The sequence below is a fragment of the Cherax quadricarinatus genome, chromosome 51 (genome assembly GCF_038502225.1).
Source record: "Cherax quadricarinatus isolate ZL_2023a chromosome 51, ASM3850222v1, whole genome shotgun sequence".
Taxonomy (NCBI): domain Eukaryota; kingdom Metazoa; phylum Arthropoda; class Malacostraca; order Decapoda; family Parastacidae; genus Cherax; species Cherax quadricarinatus.
Window position 1 is genome coordinate 10,411,865 of NC_091342.1, and position 19,964 is coordinate 10,431,828.

At 41.3% G+C, this 19,964-nt stretch overlaps 1 protein-coding gene across 7 annotated transcripts in view; it reads left to right on the forward strand.

Moving 5' to 3' along the window:
• Myo10A (Myosin 10A) overlaps positions 1–19,964 on the forward strand; it is a 255,381-nt gene that overhangs the window by 1,048 nt on the left and 234,369 nt on the right. The window lies entirely within an intron of this gene.

The window sequence follows — 19,964 nt, forward strand, 5'->3', positions numbered from 1 at the left end:
TAGATCCCTCAAGGGAGGTGATGGTGAGGGGCTCTTGATCTAGGGAATTGGATCTGCGCTCCGGTTCCCTGAATTGAGTCTGAATACCTTTCATCCCCCCCCCACAGGCACTGTATAATCCTATGGGTTTAGCGCTCCCCCATGACTATAATTATAATTCCGAGCTGGTCTTTTTAAGGTCGGGTGGTTGCTTAGAGGTCATTCCCTAATGCACGGTCCCAAGCCTTTGTACACAAGCTTTACAGTTTGCGTTCAAGGTTCAGAGATCGTGTGCAAGGTTCAACATCGTTGCGGGTGTTGGAGTGCGTGTATGCTTTTGTATGTAGAGCTACGGTGGTAGATTTTTTTATGAATTGGAATAAAGTACTTAAACTTGGTTTAGATTTTGCCAGAACCATATTAATGTTTATTCTTGGTCAAAACATGTATTTTTTTTTTCTGTTGTGGGTGTTTAAATGTTTAAAGCTTCTGTTAAGGTTCGAAATGTCGCACAGGGGGGGGGGTATAAATAAACTGGGTATATAATTCTGCCTTTTGAAATGTAAATAACGTCAAATCATGGAATTCCCCTAATAATGGCAATCAAGTCTCCGTCCCTGACTTTCGCTTGGCTGATTTCATAGGACTGAAAAATTACTTAGGTGGGCTGAACTGGAATGACCTGACTAGGGGTCAGGTAGGTGGTGATGGTTGCCGATATGATGCTTTCCAGGGCATAGTTCTAGCTGCTCAGTCAAATTATGTTCCAAATAGGGAAATCAGATCAAACAAAAATGATCCTAAATGGATGAACAATAGATTAAAATATCTGATTGGTCAAAAGAGAGGCATATATAGGCAAATCAAAAGAGGAGAGGGGCAATTAAGAAATCGATATATTCAGTTAAAGAGAGAAATAAAAAAGGGAATTAGAAAAGCAAAAAGAGATTATGAGGTTAAAGTTGCAAGAGAATCGAAGACTAACCCAAAAGGATTCTTTCAGGTATACAGAAGTAAGATCAGGGACAAGATAGGCCCACTCAAAAGTTCCTCGGGTCAGCTCACTGACAGTGATAAGGAAATGTGTAGAATTTTTAACACATACTTCCTCTCAGTTTTTACACAGGAGGATACCAGTGATATTCCAGTAATGATAAATTATGTAGAACAGGACGATAATAAACTGTGCACTATTAGGGTCACAAGTGACATGGTCCTTAGGCAAATAGATAAATTAAAACCTAACAAATCCCCAGGCCCTGATGAACTGTATGCAAGGGTTCTAAAGGAATGTAAAGAGGAGCTTAGCACACCTTTGGCTAATCTTTTCAACATATCACTACAAACTGGCATGGTGCCAGATAAGTGGAAAATGGCAAATGTGATACCTATTTTCAAAACAGGTGACAGGTCCTTAGCTTCGAACTATAGACCAATAAGCCTAACCTCCATAGTGGGAAAATTTATGGAATCAATAATTGCCGAGGCAGTTCGTAGCCACCTTGAAAAGCATAAATTAATCAACGAATCTCAGCATGGTTTTACAAAGGGACGTTCCTGCCTTACGAATTTATTAACTTTTTTCACTAAGGTATTTGAGGAGGTAGATCATGGTAACGAATATGATATTGTGTATATGGACTTCAGTAAGGCTTTTGACAGGGTCCCACATCAGAGACTATTGAGGAAAATTAAAGCACATGGAATAGGAGGAGAAATTTTTTCCTGGATAGAGGCATGGTTGACAAATAGGCAGCAGAGAGTTTGCATAAATGGGGAGAAATCAGAGTGGGGAAGCGTCACGAGCGGTGTTCCACAGGGGTCAGTGTTGGGCCCCCTGCTGTTCACAATCTACATAAACGACATAGATGAGGGCATAAAGAGCGACATCGGCAAGTTTGCCGATGACACCAAAATAGGCCGTCGAATTCATTCTGACGAGGACATTCGAGCACTCCAGGAAGATTTGAATAGACTGATGCAGTGGTCGGAGAAGTGGCAGATGCAGTTTAATATAGACAAATGCAAAGTTCTAAATGTTGGACAGGACAATAACCATGCCACATATAAACTAAATAATGTAGATCTTAATATTACGGATTGCGAAAAAGATTTAGGAGTTCTGGTTAGCAGTAATCTGAAACCAAGACAACAGTGCATAAGTGTTCGCAATAAAGCTAATAGAATCCTTGGCTTCATATCAAGAAGCATAAATAATAGGAGTCCTCAGGTTGTTCTTCAACTCTATACATCCTTGGTTAGGCCTCATTTAGATTATGCTGCACAGTTTTGGTCACCGTATTACAGAATGGATATAAATTCTCTGGAAAATGTACAAAGGAGGATGACAAAGATGATCCCATGTATCAGAAACCTTCCCTATGAGGATAGACTAAGGGCCCTGAAACTGCACTCTCTAGAAAGACGTAGAATTAGGGGGGATATGATTGAGGTTTATAAGTGGAAGACAGGAATAAATAAAGGGGATGTAAATAGTGTGCTGATAATATCTAGCCTAGACAGGACTCGCAGCAATGGTTTTAAGTTGGAAAAATTCAGATTCAGGAGGGATATAGGAAAGTACTGGTTTGGTAATAGAGTTGTGGATGAGTGGAACAAACTCCCAAGTACCGTTATAGAGGCCAGAACGTTGTGTAGCTTTAAAAATAGGTTGGATAAATACATGAGTAGATGTGGGTGGGTGTGAGTTAGACCTGATAGCTTGTGCTAACGGGTCGGTTGCCGTGTTCCTCCCTTGAGTCAATGTGACCTGACCTGACTAGGTTGGGTGCATTGGCTTAAGCCGGTAGGGACTTGGACCTGCCTCGCATGGGCCAGTAGGCCTTCTGCAGTGTTCCTTCGTTCTTATGTTCTTATGTTCTTATGTTCTTATATACACACACAACCCGCACATAGGAGAGGGGAGCTTACGACGACATTTCGGTCCGACTTGGACCGAAACGTCGTCGTAAGCTCCCCACGCATATGTGCGGGTTATCTGTGTAATGCTCGTCACGGCAGTGCATCTTTTTGTTATTTACGTACTACACTTAGAATTTGATGCAAGGTGTAAACTTTTCTTGGGGTTGCAATCCTGCAGCACCTTTTATCTTTGCAGTCACTGCAGCCTGAAAATGCGACAATTTAGCACATGCTCATTAGAAAAGTTTCGGTCCTGGGCCCATATTCACTCCAAATGAAAATTTGAGTAACCAAATTCACAGGACCGAAAAGCTTCCAATAAACATGCCCTAAGGTATTGCATTTTTTTCCACTAGTCGGTATCGCATACCTTTGTAGCCAGAGTCGTAACTCTTTAGTGCTCACAAAGACACCTAATCAATAATGGCAAAAAGGACACTCTAGGCAAGCCGTTACTGAACAAGTGTGACTTGAGTGTAAGCGTTCATAAAGCTCATATTGGAATGAAACGTTATCCAGTAAGGGCTTGTGTGTTTTACTCCAGTTGTCTACAATTGGTCAGCGTTTCTAACCAATAATGAACATTTAAGCCGAGGTCTCATCGAAGATATTACAATAGGAAATAGAAAGTATAGTACGTCTCTAGGGTTACTTAATGAAATAATAATGTAATTAATCTTTGTTTCCTTTATTCTCCTGCTTCTGCCTATGTTGCTGCTGCTGCTGTTGTCACAGTCTTTATTATATATAATTTATAGCGCTGTATGACCTTGTAGGTTTAGCGCTTATAATAATAATAATATAATTTATAGTTTTATTCTTCATTTAATTACAAGACATAGGGACTAGGATTGAATCTGCACTCTCTAGAAAGGCCTAGAATTAAGGGGGATTTGATTAAAGTGTATAAATGGAAAACTGGAATAAATAAAGATGTAAATAACGTGCTAAAGTATCTAACCAAGACAGGAATCGCAGTAATGGTTTCATATTAGGAAAAAATAGTTTCAGAAAGGATACAGGAGAGCACTGGTTTAGTAATAGAGTTGTGGATGAGAGGAGCAAACTCGAGAGTAGCGCCAGTGAAGTTAAAACGGTGTGTGGTAGATGTGGGAGGGTGTAAGTTGGACCAGACACGCTTGGGCCAGTAGGTTTGATACATTACTCCTTCCTTCTTAAGTGCATGTGACTTGGACCTGATTAGCTTAGGCCAATAGGTGACTTGGACTTTCCTAGTATGGGTCAGTAGGCCTATTGGCGTCAGCTGTGGGCTAAACTTTATTTTTCATTTGGTCTGATAAATTTGATTCTTCAATGTCCTTATGACGTAAGAGCTTGTTTCAACTCGAATCATTCTAGGAATGAATAGTCGCTGTTGGATCGATATCCCTGAGATAGTCAGAACGTAACTGTTGATGGCTGCCCGTAGTATAATATAAAAGGCGTCTTCTGACTGTCCGCCTAGTGTAAGACTTTGGTATTAATGGCTTTGTGCAAATTAGCAAGACCATCTACGTCATGCCATTTAATTTCCTGCAGTGCATGAATCATCTAGGCCTGGTTGAGGGAAAAGGAGTCACTGTTCTCACTTCGACTTAAGAATTTATAGCCTGGTTCATATAGAGGTTATAATTTTAACCTTATTTATTAAATGGGTGGACCGGTAAGCCAGCGGAAGACCTCCATCAATGACCAAAAGCTCCAGTAGTGGTCAAATGACTAAGACTGGCGTCAGGAAACACTTGCCCTATTTCCTGACAAATCTTACCTTACCTAACCTAGACTGGTCTATGTACGGCAAGGCGGGCCTTGTGGACACCCAACCTGTTTAATAAATATCTATTTAACTGCTCATGTTTGAGGTAATATCTGTAAATAATTTCTCTCGTTCGCGAATTATGCATTGTGGATCGGTGCATGTGGCAGGATGAGATGCAATAACTTAAATACAAGCCTAGTGTTCTGGGCAGTGGGAAACAATGACTAGTGTCTGAGCGCCTATAGTTATCTGGAATCTGATTTTTTTTTTATTTTAGTGTGTGTGTGTGATGATAATGGTTCAGCGCTTGATTTTATGTAATAAAATTTGAAAGTTGTGAATAGAAACGCTGAGTAAGATGTCGATAGTGACGCAATAATCATGAGTGAAATTAGCAGCCGTGTCACATTAAAGTACCGTAGCTAGCGAAGTTACATGTAAACAAACTTACTAATCCACACCAGTTATATCCGCTAAAATACTAAAAGTATATAAACTGTGGAAAATTTAAAATTACTTGGATGAACCTTATAAGATACATACCAGTAAATGGTAACAAAGATAATTATTCTTTATCAATGTTAGAGACAAGTAGGAATTTTAGGACACCTAGGTCGCAAAAAATGTCCCCCTTCGATGCCTACTACAATCTCTATCTCCACAAGTCACTGGACCTATATTAATTTCAAATGAAATGTACATCAGGAATTCTGGTAAAACATTAATATAATTATGTGGACTGTATGTTAATTTTAATGAATGACTACATATACACTGAAGGAGAATTTATAATAATAACTCACCAGTTTGTCTGGAGATTACTTGGTGTGTTTTACATAAATCCCTGCCTAAAATATGAAGAAATACTGGCTAGAATTCCAACATAAATAGACATAACTTAGCTGGGGTTCCTTGACTGTCCTGTCCACTCGCCTAATGCTCACGTTATGCAGGACTGCAAATCCAAAAATTTCTGCTCCTATTTGGGAGGTTTCAACCACAATTTAACCTCCAGAGCGACGAAATTTATACACTTTTCACTCGCGTGTCTTCAGCCCAGTTCAAAAACAATGGTGTCTCCTTCCCCAGCGACCCTCACCATTCTCGCTGGTTATTTATTTACAAATTAATTTTTATTACTGCAATATATTCCATCAATTTACATACAAAATACACTGTATTTTCGGAAAATATACAATATTTTCCACAAACATTAAATAACGTTTCTGCTAGCAGTAATGATTAATATATTAAAAATGGAATCTCTTTAAAAAGTAAGTTAGCAAATGACTCACGAAATCGTAATTACACGAGTTCGAGCCCCCGCCCCTCCCCTCTGTAGTTTGATTAAACCAGAAAATGTAATATAATCAATGCTCAAAAGAGAGGAAATAAATGCTGAGTTACCGTCCTGTAGGTTTGACACAGATGTTTGGGGAAACACGATTTAAATAAATGCACAAGCATACTAATGACTTTATTTTGTGCTTAACAGTATATTATACATGTAAACTACGTTTTTATACCGCACAAAGAAATAAAATGTTTGTTTTGAAATAAAATATGGGAGGAAGAGCGAAAACCAGATGTTGAATGCAATCTGGGAGGAGAGAAGAGAGACTATGAGCATCATGCAAAGGAGAGCGTGTCATCGAAAACACAACACATTCATCATGCTGACCTAAGAAGGGTTTTCACGAATGTTAAAGAATATTTTAGGGCTTTATATACAGCGCCCCTCAAGGGAGGTTCCTTGACGCTGGTGAGGGGCTCTTGATCTAGGGAATTTGATCTGTGCTCCAGTTCTCTGAATTAAGCCTGAATACCTTCCCATGATTATAATTATATTTTATATACAACGTAAGTTAGGGTAATCTTAGTGTGTGGGGCGTCAGCATGAAGTCCACACCTGTTCAGCAGTGTCAAGTTTCTATCCACGATAAACACTCATGATGATCCTTGGAGCGGAAGCGTGAACTTTACGTAAATGCTAAGAGAAAGGTTAGACAAGTTTCGTCAGGAGACGAATGTTTCCTGACACATAAGTAAGACAAACTGTGGGACTGACGACGTCGAAATTGCGTCTTCGAGATGGACTGATTACATAGTCTTCACATCTCTACTGCTTCTGCTAACTCTTCTGTACTCGACTGAAGAAGCCTACTGTAGGCGAAACGTTTCGGAATGAAGATTCCTAACTGTTGCACATGCCTTACTTATCAACCTGTCGGTACTGTGTACCATTTTCATATTCACTCTGCCATGTGATGACCTGCCACTGGAGCTTTTAGTCATCTGATCGAGACCTCCCACTGGCTTACCGGTCCACCCCTTTCAAAATTAAGATAAATCTTGAGCGACTTTAGAAGAGGACCAAAATAGGCACGATTGTGACGTATATAATACTCGGGGGACTAGCCAGTGAATAGTGACTAGCTGTTTGAAATGCGAGGAAAGGAAGCCGGGTCATAGATGAGCCAAGGGGAGGACATGAAGTACTTTTCCGTCCTGGGTTAAGCAAAATGCGTTACACGAAGGAGTGGTAGAGGCAAATACGATACAATGTATCTGGTCTTCCTAATGGTGTACAGGGGGTAGAAGCTCGATCGCTAGCGCACTCGGCTTACACACTGAGGTCCGGAGTTCGAATCTCCTCTGGTACGGCTGGAAAACGTTAAGGATGTGTTTCCATAAGACACCTGCTGTCCCTGTTCACCCATTAGTTTAAAATGGTACCTGGGTGTTAGTAGACTGGTGTGGGTCGCATCCTGGGACAAAACTGACCTAATTGCCCGAAGTGCTCAGCATAACAAGGGGCTTTCTATATAGTAGTATGTCATTGGTGTCAGCTAGGCCTGTATATCTTGTACATGTACTTGTAGTAAATAAAGATATTATTATTATTATTATTATTATTATTATTATTATTATTATTATGAGAGAGGGTAAGGAGGGTCGTAGTCTTCTTGAGAGTGAACTGGGAAAAGGGAGTGAGGGGAGGACGTTTGTGGGAAGGGAATGGGGGGTCTGGTTTTCTTGGGATTCACCAGGGGGAGGGGGTCAGTCGGTCAGCCAGCGGTACACCCTATTACCTCCGCTCTGGCCTGTGTTGGTGTATGTGTGTGAATATTAGGTTGATGCGTACTCACCTATTTGTGGTTGCAGGGGTCGATTCATAGCTCCAGGCCCCTCCTCTTCACTGGTCGCTACTAGGTCACTCTTCCTGCTCCATGAGCTTTATCATACCTATTCTTAAAGCTATGTTTGGATCCTGCCTCCACTACATCACTTCCCAGACTGTTCCACTTCTTGACAACTCTGTGACTGAAGAAACACTTCCTAATATCCCTGTGATTCATCTGAGTCTTCAACTTCCAACTGTAACCCCTTGTTGTGTCCCATCTCGGAAACGTCCTGTCTCTGTCCACCTTGTCGATTCCTCTCAGTTTTTTATATGTCGTAATCATATCATCCCTATCTCTCCTGTCCTTCATTGTCGTCAGGTTAATTTCCCTTAACTTCACATCGTAGGACATACCTCTTAGCTCCGGGACTAGTCTTGTTGCAAACCTTTCCACTTTCTCTAGTTTCGTTACGTGCTTGGCTAGGTGTGGGGTTCCAAACTGGTGCTGTATACTCCAATATAGGCCTAATGTACACGGTGTACAGGGTTCTGGACGATTCCTTACTGAGATGTCGGAATGCTGTTCTTAGGTTTGCTAGGCGCCCGTATGCTGCAGCAGTTATTTGGTTGATGTGTGCCTCAGGAGATGTGCTTGGTATTATACTCACCCCAAGATCCTCTTCCTTGAGTGAGGTTTGTAGTCTCTGATCCTCTAGACTCCGTCTGCGGTCTTCTTTGCCCTTCCCCAATCTTCATGACTTTACAATTGGTGGGGTTGAACTCCAGGAGCCAGTTGCTGGACCAGGCCTGCAGCCTGTCCAGATCCCATTGTAATTCTGCTTGGTCCTCGTCCAATTGAATTCTTCTCATCAACTTCGTCATCTGCAAACAGGGACACTTCTGAGTCTATTCCTTCCGACATGTTCGCAAATACCAGAAACAGCACTGGTCCTAGGACTGACCCTGTGGAACCCCGCTCGTCACAGGCGCCATCTCTGACACCTCGCCACGTACCATAGCTCGCTGTTGTCCTCTTGACAGGTATTCCCAGATCCATTGCAGAGCCTTCCCTGTTATCCCTGCCTGGTCCTCCAGCTTATACACTAATATCTTGTGTGGAACTCTCAAATGCCTTCTTACAGTCCAAGAAAATGCTATCTACCCAATCTACCCTCTTACTGCTGTCACCCTGTCATAGAACTCCAGTAGGTTTGTGATACAAGATTTCCTGTCCCTGCTGGATGTCGTTGATAAGTTCATTTCTTTCTAGGTGCTCCACCGCTCTTCTGATATTCTTCTCCATGACTTTGCATACTATACATGTCAGTGTGTGTGTGTGTGTGTGTGTACTCACCTAGTTGTACTCACCTAGTTGAGGTTGCAGGGGTCGAGTCCAAGCTCCTGGCCCCGCCTCTTCACTGGTCGCTACTAGGTCACTCTCCCTGTACCATGAGCTTTATCGTACCTCTGCTTAAAGCTATGTATGGATCCTGACTCCACTACATCGCTTCCCAAACTATTCCACTTCCTGACTGTGTCTTCAACTTCCAACTGTGTCCCCTTGTTACTGTGTCCAGTCTCTGGAACATCCTGTCTTTGTCCACCTTGTCAATTCCTCTCAGTATTTTGTAAGTATTTTGTATTTTGTGTGTGTGTGTGTGTGTGTGTGTGTGTGTGTTTTATGATCGTGTTCTTGCGTGTGTATATATATATATATATTTTTTTTTTTCAACAAGTCGGCCGTCTCCCACCGAGGCAGGGTGACCCAAAAAAAAAAAGAAAGAAAATCCCCAAAAAGAAAATACTTTCATCATCATTCAACACTTTCACCACACTCACACATTATCACTGCTTTTGCAGAGGTGCTCAGAATACAACAGTTTAGAAGCATATACGTATAGAGATACACAACATATCCCTCCAAACTGCCAATATCCCAAACCCCTCCTTTAAAGTGCAGGCATTGTACTTCCCATTTCCAGGACTCAAGTCCGACTATATGAAAATAACCGGTTTCCCTGAATCCCTTCACTAAATATTACCCTGCTCACACTCCAACAGATCGTCAGGTCCCAAGTATCATTCGTCTCCATTCACTCCTATCTAACACGCTCATGCACGCTTGCTGGAAGTCCAAGCCCCTCACCCACAAAACCTCCTTTACCCCCTCTTTCCAACCCTTTCGAGGACGACCCCTACCCCTCTTTCCTTCCCCTATAGATTTATATGCTTTCCATGTCATTCTACTTTGATCCATTCTCTCTAAATGACCAAACCACCTCAACAACCCCTCTTCTGCCCTCTGACTAATGCTTTTATTAACTCCACACCTTCTCCTAATTTCCACACTCCGAATTTTCTGCATAATATTTACACCACACATTGCCCTTAGACAGGACATCTCCACTGCCTCCAACCGTCTCCTCGCTGCTGCATTTACCACCCAAGCTTCACATCCATATAAGAGTGTTGGTACTACTATACTTTCATACATTCCCTTCTTTGCCTCCATAGATAACGTTTTTTGACTCCACATATACCTCAACGCACCACTCACCTTTTTTCCCTCATCAATTCTATGATTAACCTCATCCTTCATAAATCCATCCGCCGACACGTCAACTCCCAAGTATCTGAAAACATTCACTTCTTCCATACTCCTCCTCCCCAATTTGATATCCAATTTTTCTTTATCTAAATCATTTGATACCCTCATCACCTTACTCTTTTCTATATTCACTTTCAACTTTCTACCTTTACACACATTCTCAAACTCATCCACTAACCTTTGTAATTTTTCTTTAGAATCTCCCATAAGCACAGTATCATCAGCAAAAAGTAACTGTGTCAATTCCCATTTTGAATTTGATTCCCCATAATTTAATCCCACCCCTCTCCCGAACACCCTAGCATTTACTTCTTTTACAACCCCATCTATAAATATATTAAACAACCATGGTGACATTACACATCCCTGTCTAAGACCTACTTTTACTGGGAAGTATTCTCCCTCTCTTCTACACACCCTAACCTGAGCCTCACTATCCTCATAAAAGCTCTTTACAGCATTTAGTAACTTACCACCTATTCCATATACTTGCAACATCTGCCACATTGCTCCTCTATCCACTCTATCATATGCCTTTTCTAAATCCATAAATGCAATAAAAACTTCCCTACCTTTATCTAAATACTGTTCACATATATGCTTCAATGTAAACACTTGATCTACACATCCCCTACCCACTCTGAAGCCTCCTTGCTCGTCCGCAATTCTACATTCTGTCTTACCTCTAATTCTTTCAATTATAACCCTACCGTATACTTTTCCTGGTATACTCAGTAAACTTATTCCTCTAAAATTTTTACAATCTCTTTTGTCCCCTTTCCCTTTATATAAAGGGACTATACATGCTCTCCGCCAATCCCTAGGTACCTTCCCCTCTTTCATACATTTATTAAACAAAAGTACCAACCACTCCAACACTATATCCCCCCCTGCTTTTAACATTTCTGTCATGATCCCATCAGTTCCAGCTGCTTTACCCCCTTTCATTCTACGTAATGCCTCACGTACCTCCACCACACTTACATTCCGCTCTTCTTCACTCCTAAAAGATGGTATACCTCCCTGGCCAATGCATGAAATTACCGCCTCCCTTTCTTCCTTAACATTTAAAAGTTCCTCAAAATATTCTCGCCATCTACCTAATACCTCCCTCTCCCCATCTACTAACTCCCCTACTCTGTTTTTAACTGACAAATCCATACTTTCCCTAGGCTTTCTTAACTTGTTTAACTCACTCCAAAATTTTTTCTTATTTTCATTAAAATTTCTTGACAGTGCCTCTCCCACTCTTTCATCTGCTCTCCTTTTGCACTCTCTCACCACTCTCTTCACCTTTCTTTTACTCTCCATATACTCTGCTCTTCTTATAACACTTCTGCTTTGTAAAAACCTCTCGTAAGCTACCTTTTTCTCTTTTATCACACCCTTTACTTCATCATTCCACCAATCACTCCTCTTTCCTCCTGCCCCCACCCTCCTATAACCACAAACTTCTGCCCCACATTCTAATACTGCATTTTTAAAACTATTCCAACCCTCTTCAACCCCCCCCACTACTCATCTTTGCACTAGCCCACGTTTCTGCCAATAGTCGCTTATATCTCGCCCGAACTTCCTCCTCCCTTAGTTTATACACTTTCACCTCCCTCTTACTTGTTGTTTCCACCTTCCTCTTTTCCCATCTACCTCTTACTCTAACTGTAGCTACAACTAAATAATGATCCGATATATCAGTTGCCCCTCTATAAACATGTACATCCTGGAGCCTACCCATCAACCTTTTATCCACCAATACATAATCTAACAAACTACTTTCATTACGTGCTACATCATACCTTGTATATTTATTTATCCTCTTTTTCATAAAATATGTATTACTTATTACCAAATTTCTTTCTACACATAGCTCAATTAAAGGCTCCCTATTTACATTTACCCCTGGCACCCCAAAATTACCTACTACTCCCTCCATAACATTTTTACCCACTTTAGCATTGAAACCCCCAACCACCATTACTCTCACACTTGATTCAAAACTCCCCACGCATTCACTCAACATTTCCCAGAATCTCTCTCTCTCCTCTACGCTTCTCTCTTCTCCAGGTGCATACACGCTTACTATAACCCACTTTTCACATCCAATCTTTACTTTACTCCACATAATCCTTGAATTTATACATTTGTAGTCCCTCTTTTCCTGCCATAGCTTATCCTTCAACATTATTGCTACTCCTTCTTTAGCTCTAACTCTATTTGAAACCCCTGACCTAATCCCATTTATTCCTCTCCATTGAAACTCTCCCACCCCCTTCAGCTTTGTTTCACTTAAAGCCATATATAATCAATATATATAATCAATAACACTGCACTAGCCAAGGAGTCGAACCCATGCTATTTTGGCCCGCCTCATGGTGGGTACAACATCTAGCTTGGCTGGATGCACCATTGTTGAGGATTGTGTGGTCTAGTGGTCTAAAGTGTCATGCGTTTTCTCTCACCATGAGGCGGGCCAAAATAGCAGGTTTGACTCCTTGGCTAGTGCAGTGTTGTTATTGATCAATACCGCTCGTTACGTGGTTACAATATATATATATATATATATATATATATATATATATATATATATATATATATATATATATATATATATATATAATTTTTTTTCAACAAGTCGGCCGTCTCCCACCGAGGCAGGGTGACCCAAAAAAGAAAGAAAATCCCCAAAAAGAAAATGCTTTCATCATCATTCAACTTTTTCACCACACTCACACATAATCACTGTTTTTGCAGAGGTGCTCAGAATACAACAGTTTAGAAGCATATACATATAAAGATACACAACATATCCCTCCAAACTTCCAATATCCCAAACCCCTCCTTTAAAGTGCAGGCATTGTACTTCCCATTTCCAGGACTTAAGTCCGACTATATGAAAACCGGTTTCCCTGAATCCCTTCACTAAATATTACCCTGTTCACACTCCAACAGATCGTCAGGTCCCAAGTACCATTCGTCTCCATTCACTCCTATCTAACTCGCTCACGCACGCTTGCTGGAAGTCCAAGCCCCTTGCCCACAAAACCTCCTTTACCCCCTCTCTCCAACCCTTTCGAGGACGACCCCTACCTCACCTTCCTTCCCCTATAGATTTATATGCTTTCCATGTCATTCTACTTTGATCCATTCTCTCTGAATGACCAAACCACCTCAACAACCCCTCTTCTGCCCTCTGACTAATACTTTTATTAACTCCACACCTTCTCCTAATTTCCACACTCCGAATTTTCTGCATAATATTTACACCACACATTGCCCTTAGACAGGACATCTCCACTGCCTCCAACCGTCTCCTCGCTGCTGCATTTACCACCCAAACTTCACACCCATATAAGAGTGTTGGTACTACTATACTTTCATACATTCCCTTCTTTGCCTCCATAGATAACGTTTTTTGACTCCACATATACCTCAGTGCACCACTCACCTTTTTTCCCTCATCAATTCTATGATTAACCTCATCCTTCATAAATCCATCCGCCGACACGTCAACTCCCAAGTATCTGAAAACATTCACTTCTTCCATACTCCTCCCCAATTTGATATCCAAGTTTTCTTTATCTAAATCATTTGATACCCTCATCACCTTACTCTTTTCTATGTTCACTTTCAACTTTCTACCTTTACACACATTCCCAAACTCATCCACTAACCTTTGCAATTTTTCTTTAGAATCTCCCATAAGCACAGTATCATCAGCAAAAAGTAACTGTGTTAATTCCCATTTTGAATTTGATTCCCCATAATTTAATCCCACCCCTCTCCCGAACACCCTAGCATTTACTTCTTTTACAACCCCATCTATAAATATGTTAAACAACCATGGTGACATTACACATCCCTGTCTAAGACCTACTTTTACCGGGAAGTAGTCTCCCTCTCTTCTACACACCCTAACCTGAGCCTCACTATCCTCATAAAAACTCTTTACAGCATTTAGTAACTTACCACCTATTCCATATACTTGCAACATCTGCCACATTGCTCCCCTATCCACTCTATCATATGCCTTTTCTAAATCCATAAATGCAATATAAACTTCCCTACCTTTATCTAAAAACTGTTCACATATATGCTTCAATGTAAACACTTGATCTACACATCCCCTACCCACTCTGAAACCTCCTTGATCATCCGCAATCCTACATTCTATCTTACCTCTAATTCTTTCAATTATAACCCTACCGTACACTTTTCCTGGTATACTCAATAAACTTATTCCTCTATAATTTTTACAATCTCTTTTGTCTCCTTTCCCTTTATATAAAGGGACTATACATGCTCTCCGCCAATCCCTAGGTACCTTCCCCTCTTTCATACATTTATTAAACAAAAGTACCAACCACTCCAACACTATATCCCCCCTGCTTTTAACATTTCTGTCATGATCCCATCAGTTCCAGCTGCTTTACCCCCTTTCATTCTACGTAATGCCTCGCGTACCTCCACCACACTTACATTCTGCTCTTCTTCACTCCTAAAAGATGGTGGGGTGTTGGGGGGACCGGTGTGTAGGTTGGCATCCCGCTTACCTTTCCCAGACAGTTTGAGATTGGCCGGTGCCTCCACACTACCACTCTCTCAAGACTTACCCTACTCCTGTTGCTGTCTTTGCAACATTGAACAGCTCCTGATAACGCACTGAGGGGTGTGAAAGTACTTGAGCTAAAGATTTCCAACCCCCCGTGGCTTGTCTTGCATTGTTAAGATCGCCTGTCTGCGATTGTTTTGCATATATATAATATATATATATATATATATATATATATATATATATATATATATATATATATATATATATATATATATATATATATATATTACTCTGTCTTGGTGTTTGTAATATGTAAATAAATGAGGGGGGGAGACACTAAATGGACGTCAGTGTACATACGAGTATTTGTTACCACTAAATGGCCCCTAGAGTATTATTGCTTCTCATGTGAATTTATTATTATTATTATACTTAGGAGAGCAAATAATGCGTGTTTTTTGCACACACAAGTAAACATACATGTATATTGTATACATATATTTATGCTTCATTATTCCTTTCATGACTATTGGGTTATATGTATATATAAGTTTATTTTACGAATAATGATATAGGGCTTTGATTAATAGACTTGCAATGAAACGTTTTTGCAAAGCAGAAGGTTGATTCATATAACAGCAGAATGATATAGTGAGTTCCACTGAAAAAAAAATGAACGATAGTCATGAAGACTATCAAATGCATGTTAGTAAAATCAGACGTTAGTGGTAGCGGATATACACAGTATGATTGCCTGTGTAAAGGTACATACGGAAGATTAAATTTCATCTATTTTTATGTACAGGTACACATAAATACAGTTACACAAATTATCATACATAAGTAACATGTGTGTAAATTACCAAGGATAACCCAGAAAAGTCAGACAAAGCGACTTATGTCCATTGGTAAACATCGGTACACACACACACACACACACACACACACAGTAAGAGTAGGAGAATTAAATCTGATGAGGACCAGGCAGGACTTCAAAGAGACCTGGACAGACTGGACACCTGGTCCAGCAAATGGCTTCTCGAATTTAATCCTGCCAAATGCAAAGTCATGAAGATAGGGGAAGGGCACAGAAGACCACAGACAGAGTATAGGCTAGGTGGCCAAAGACTGCAAACCTCACTCAAGGAGAAAGATCTTGGGGTGAGTATAACACCGAGCATGTCTCCGGAAGCACACATCAATCAGATAACTGCTGCAGCATATGGGCGCCTGGCAAACCTGAGAACAGCATTCCGACACCTTAGTAAGGAATCATTCAAGACACTGTACACCGTGTATGTCAGGCCCATACTGGAGTATGCAGCACCTGTTTGGAACCCGCACTTGATAAAGCACGTCAAGAAACTAGAGAAAGTACAAAGGTTTGCAACAAGGTTAGTTCCAGAGCTAAGGGGAATGTCCTATGAAGAAAGATTAAGGGAAATCGGCCTGACGACACTGGAGGACAGGAGGGTCAGGGGAGACATGATAACGACATATAAAATACTGCGTGGAATAGACAAGGTGGACAAGGACAGGATGTTCCAGGGAGGGGACACAGAAACAAGAGGCCACAATTGGAAGTTGAAGACACAAATGAGTCAGAGAGATAGTAGGAAGTATTTCTTCAGTCATAGAGTTGTAAGGCAGTGGAATAGCCTAGAAAATGACGTAGTGGAGGCAGGAACCATACACAGTTTTAAGACGAGGTTTGATAAAGCTCATGGAGCGGGGAGAGAGAGGGTCTAGTAGCAACCGGTGAAGAGGCGGGGCCAGGAGCTAGGACTCGACCCCTGCAACCACAAATAGGTGAGTACAAATAGGTGAGTACACACACACACACACACACACTCTCTCTCTCTCTCTCTCTCTCTCTCTCTCTCTCTCTCTCTCTCTCTCTCTCTCTCTCTCTCTCTCTCTCTCTCTCTCTCGCTAGTTTTAAATAATTAAGACAAAAATTCCATCGCCTTAATTGGGTGTTAGACTCTCTCCCCTCATTTCATAGCTTGGCCCTAACAATTGCTTATTACTAGAGATAATGTATAGGTTTACATTGTATTTAGTATTGCGCAACGTATAGGATGAAGTTAAAGCCATGTGTACGCCAGAACTTTTATTTAGTCATCGTAAGTTCTCCAATGTCTTCGTCGTAAGGATGTGTATCATCTGCGGGTCAGCCGGGGAGTGAATGACCGCTGATGTCCTTGAGAAGGGCACAGCCAGAATGGAATTTGCAATGGTTGCTCGCCTTTTGAATAATAGCTGTTTTGCTGTTCACGAATTTGAGCCACGTGGGAGGACCTTGTGCACAAGATCTACATAATATTAAGTACACCGAAAACTCTTCTGAAGTCTTTGGTAAAATAAAAAGTCCAGTCTGAATGATCTGGTCTGTTGATGATGAGGACTTGTCCATCCAAGGGAATGGTGCATACTCAGTGTGAGAGCAAACTTAAGTCGAGGCCTGGTCATGGATCGGGCCGCGGGGGCGTTGATCCCCCGGAACACTCTCCAGGTATATTCCAGGTACGGTAAGTAAGACACACAGGCAACAGTTAGGCATCTTAATTCCGAAACGTTTGGCTTACACAGTAGGCTTCTTTAGTCGAGTACAGAAAGCAGACAGGAGCAGTAGAGATGTGAAGACGATTTAATCAGTCCATCACCCTTGAAGACGCAGATTTGAGGTTGTCAGTCCCTCATCCTGGAGAAGAGTTCTGTTCCATAGTCTGAAACAATGATATACACTCCAGGTAAACATTAAAATTTCCAGAGCAGAGATGTGGTATCAATGATCTCACTGTCAATTTCTTGGCTAGTGTGTAAGACTCGCTCGGTACTTGTAGTTATCACCCTTCAAGTAGTTTCTTTGATGCTTGTGAAGTGCTTCATCGGAAGAATTTGTGCCCTCCATTTCCTTGGATTAAAGGATTACCCCTCCTTCATTCCCCTCAACCCTTATTTAGCGAACCCTCTCCCCTCCTTCCCTCTCCTTTGAATTTAGTAATTAATAATTGTCCACAATTACTACCCTGAGAATGTAATCTTCAGTAAGGTGAAGCAGTATAGAGCCAGACACAGTACTGCCAGCTGGACCTGCTGGTCTTGGTACATATCTAACCTGGATCAAGATGCCAGCACCTCAAGGAAGGTGGCTTGATGCCGGTGAGGGGCTCGTGATCCAGGGGATTATACCCATCCTACCTTTCCTTAGATGGAACCTGAATGCCTCCCATTGCCCTGTATAACCCGTAGGGGTTTAGCGCTTCCTCCCCTTTCATAAACTCAATAAAAATCACAATAGTACAAGTGACTTCACCTTCCAGTACAACGTAACTGAACTTTTAATTTTTTAGTTTCTTGTGAAAACTAGTGAAACAGCTCAATAAGAACTGCAGTGTGGCCTATTGTGAAGCCATATTGTCGGTCTCACAGTAGCAAGTGATAGTAAAAATGATTAGTAAAAATGATTGTCACTGTGAAATTGTAGCAAAAAAAAAAATGCTAATAATTGACGGCAACGTCACGGGTCTAGTTGCCAGTTACTACCCGACTGTTTTTGTTTTAACTGTAACTACAGTCACCTTACAGGAAGCTCATTATTTACTGTGTTAAGCAGAAATTACTGAGAGGGAATGTCAACTGGTCTCAGACTGTGTAGTGAACCTACTGTGACCTGTCAGGCCATGAGCTATGAATCGACGCCTGCAACCACATATAGGTAAGTGTACACACACACACACACACACACACACACACACACACACACACACACACACACACACACACACACACACACACACACACACACACACACACACACACACACACACACACACACACACACACACACACACACACACACACATATCCACATACAACAGGCCTAGTGTCTAATCGACATGTGCCTAGGACCAAATGGTAACTAACTAACACACGAGCAGAGATTCAAACCCCGTAACTACATATAGGTTAGTACATATTCACGCACGAACGCACGCTTCACCACCCACCTGGTCAAACACTTCCAGAAACTTGAAAAAGACTAAAGGTTTACAACCAGTTTAGTCCCAGATCTGAGAAGCATACATTATGAAGAAAGCTTGAAGGAACTAACTTGATCACCTGGAGCTGTAAAACCCTTGTGGTTTAGCGCTTCTTTTTGATTATAATAATTGGTCACCTGGACTAAAAGTGCTCTCGGAGAGACGGGATTACAAAGAAAAAAATTTAAGAACAATATATACGACAGATAGGAACAGACTCAATTAAGAGGACCAGCGATACAGAAGGAAGTTGGAAGTTGAAAACTTAGAGGAGTCATTTTGGATATTATACCTTTGATATATACATTTGATATATACCTTTCATGAGTTTCGAGAGTTTCTACTCCCGGAGCCCGGCCATGTGCTAGGCTCGTCTGGTGCTAGCCTGGTCAGCCAGTCTGTTGCTGCTGGAGGCCCGCTGCTCCACATATCCATCACAGCCTGGTTGATCTGGCACCTGGCAAAGGTGTTCAGTTTTCTCTTGAAGTGTTTCTGTAATTTCAGGGCGGTCGAAAAATACAAGGAATTGGAGGGTGAAATGGTGGAGGCAAATTCAATACCCAGTTTCAAGAGCAGGTACAATAAATCACATGATACCAGAGATCGTTAAATGGCGATCAAGTAAAAATCTAGAGGCAGGCCCAAGTGCTGAATCTTGTACCCCAGAAACACAACTCTAAGAACATACACTAACATTGTCTTGGAGCACACTGTAACATTGTCTTGGAACACACTGTAACATTGTCTTGGAACACACTGTAACATTGTCTTGGAACACACTGTAACATTGTCTTGGAACACACTGTAACATTGTCTTGGAACACACTGTAACATTGTCTTGGAACACACTAACATTATTTCAATAAAAGTTGTTAGTGAGAGACATGTTCATAGCTTCACGATAGTCCACTAAGGTCAGAGCCCTAATAAGCAATCAGGAACGTGTGCGCGTGTGTGACCTTGTACGTGGCTGG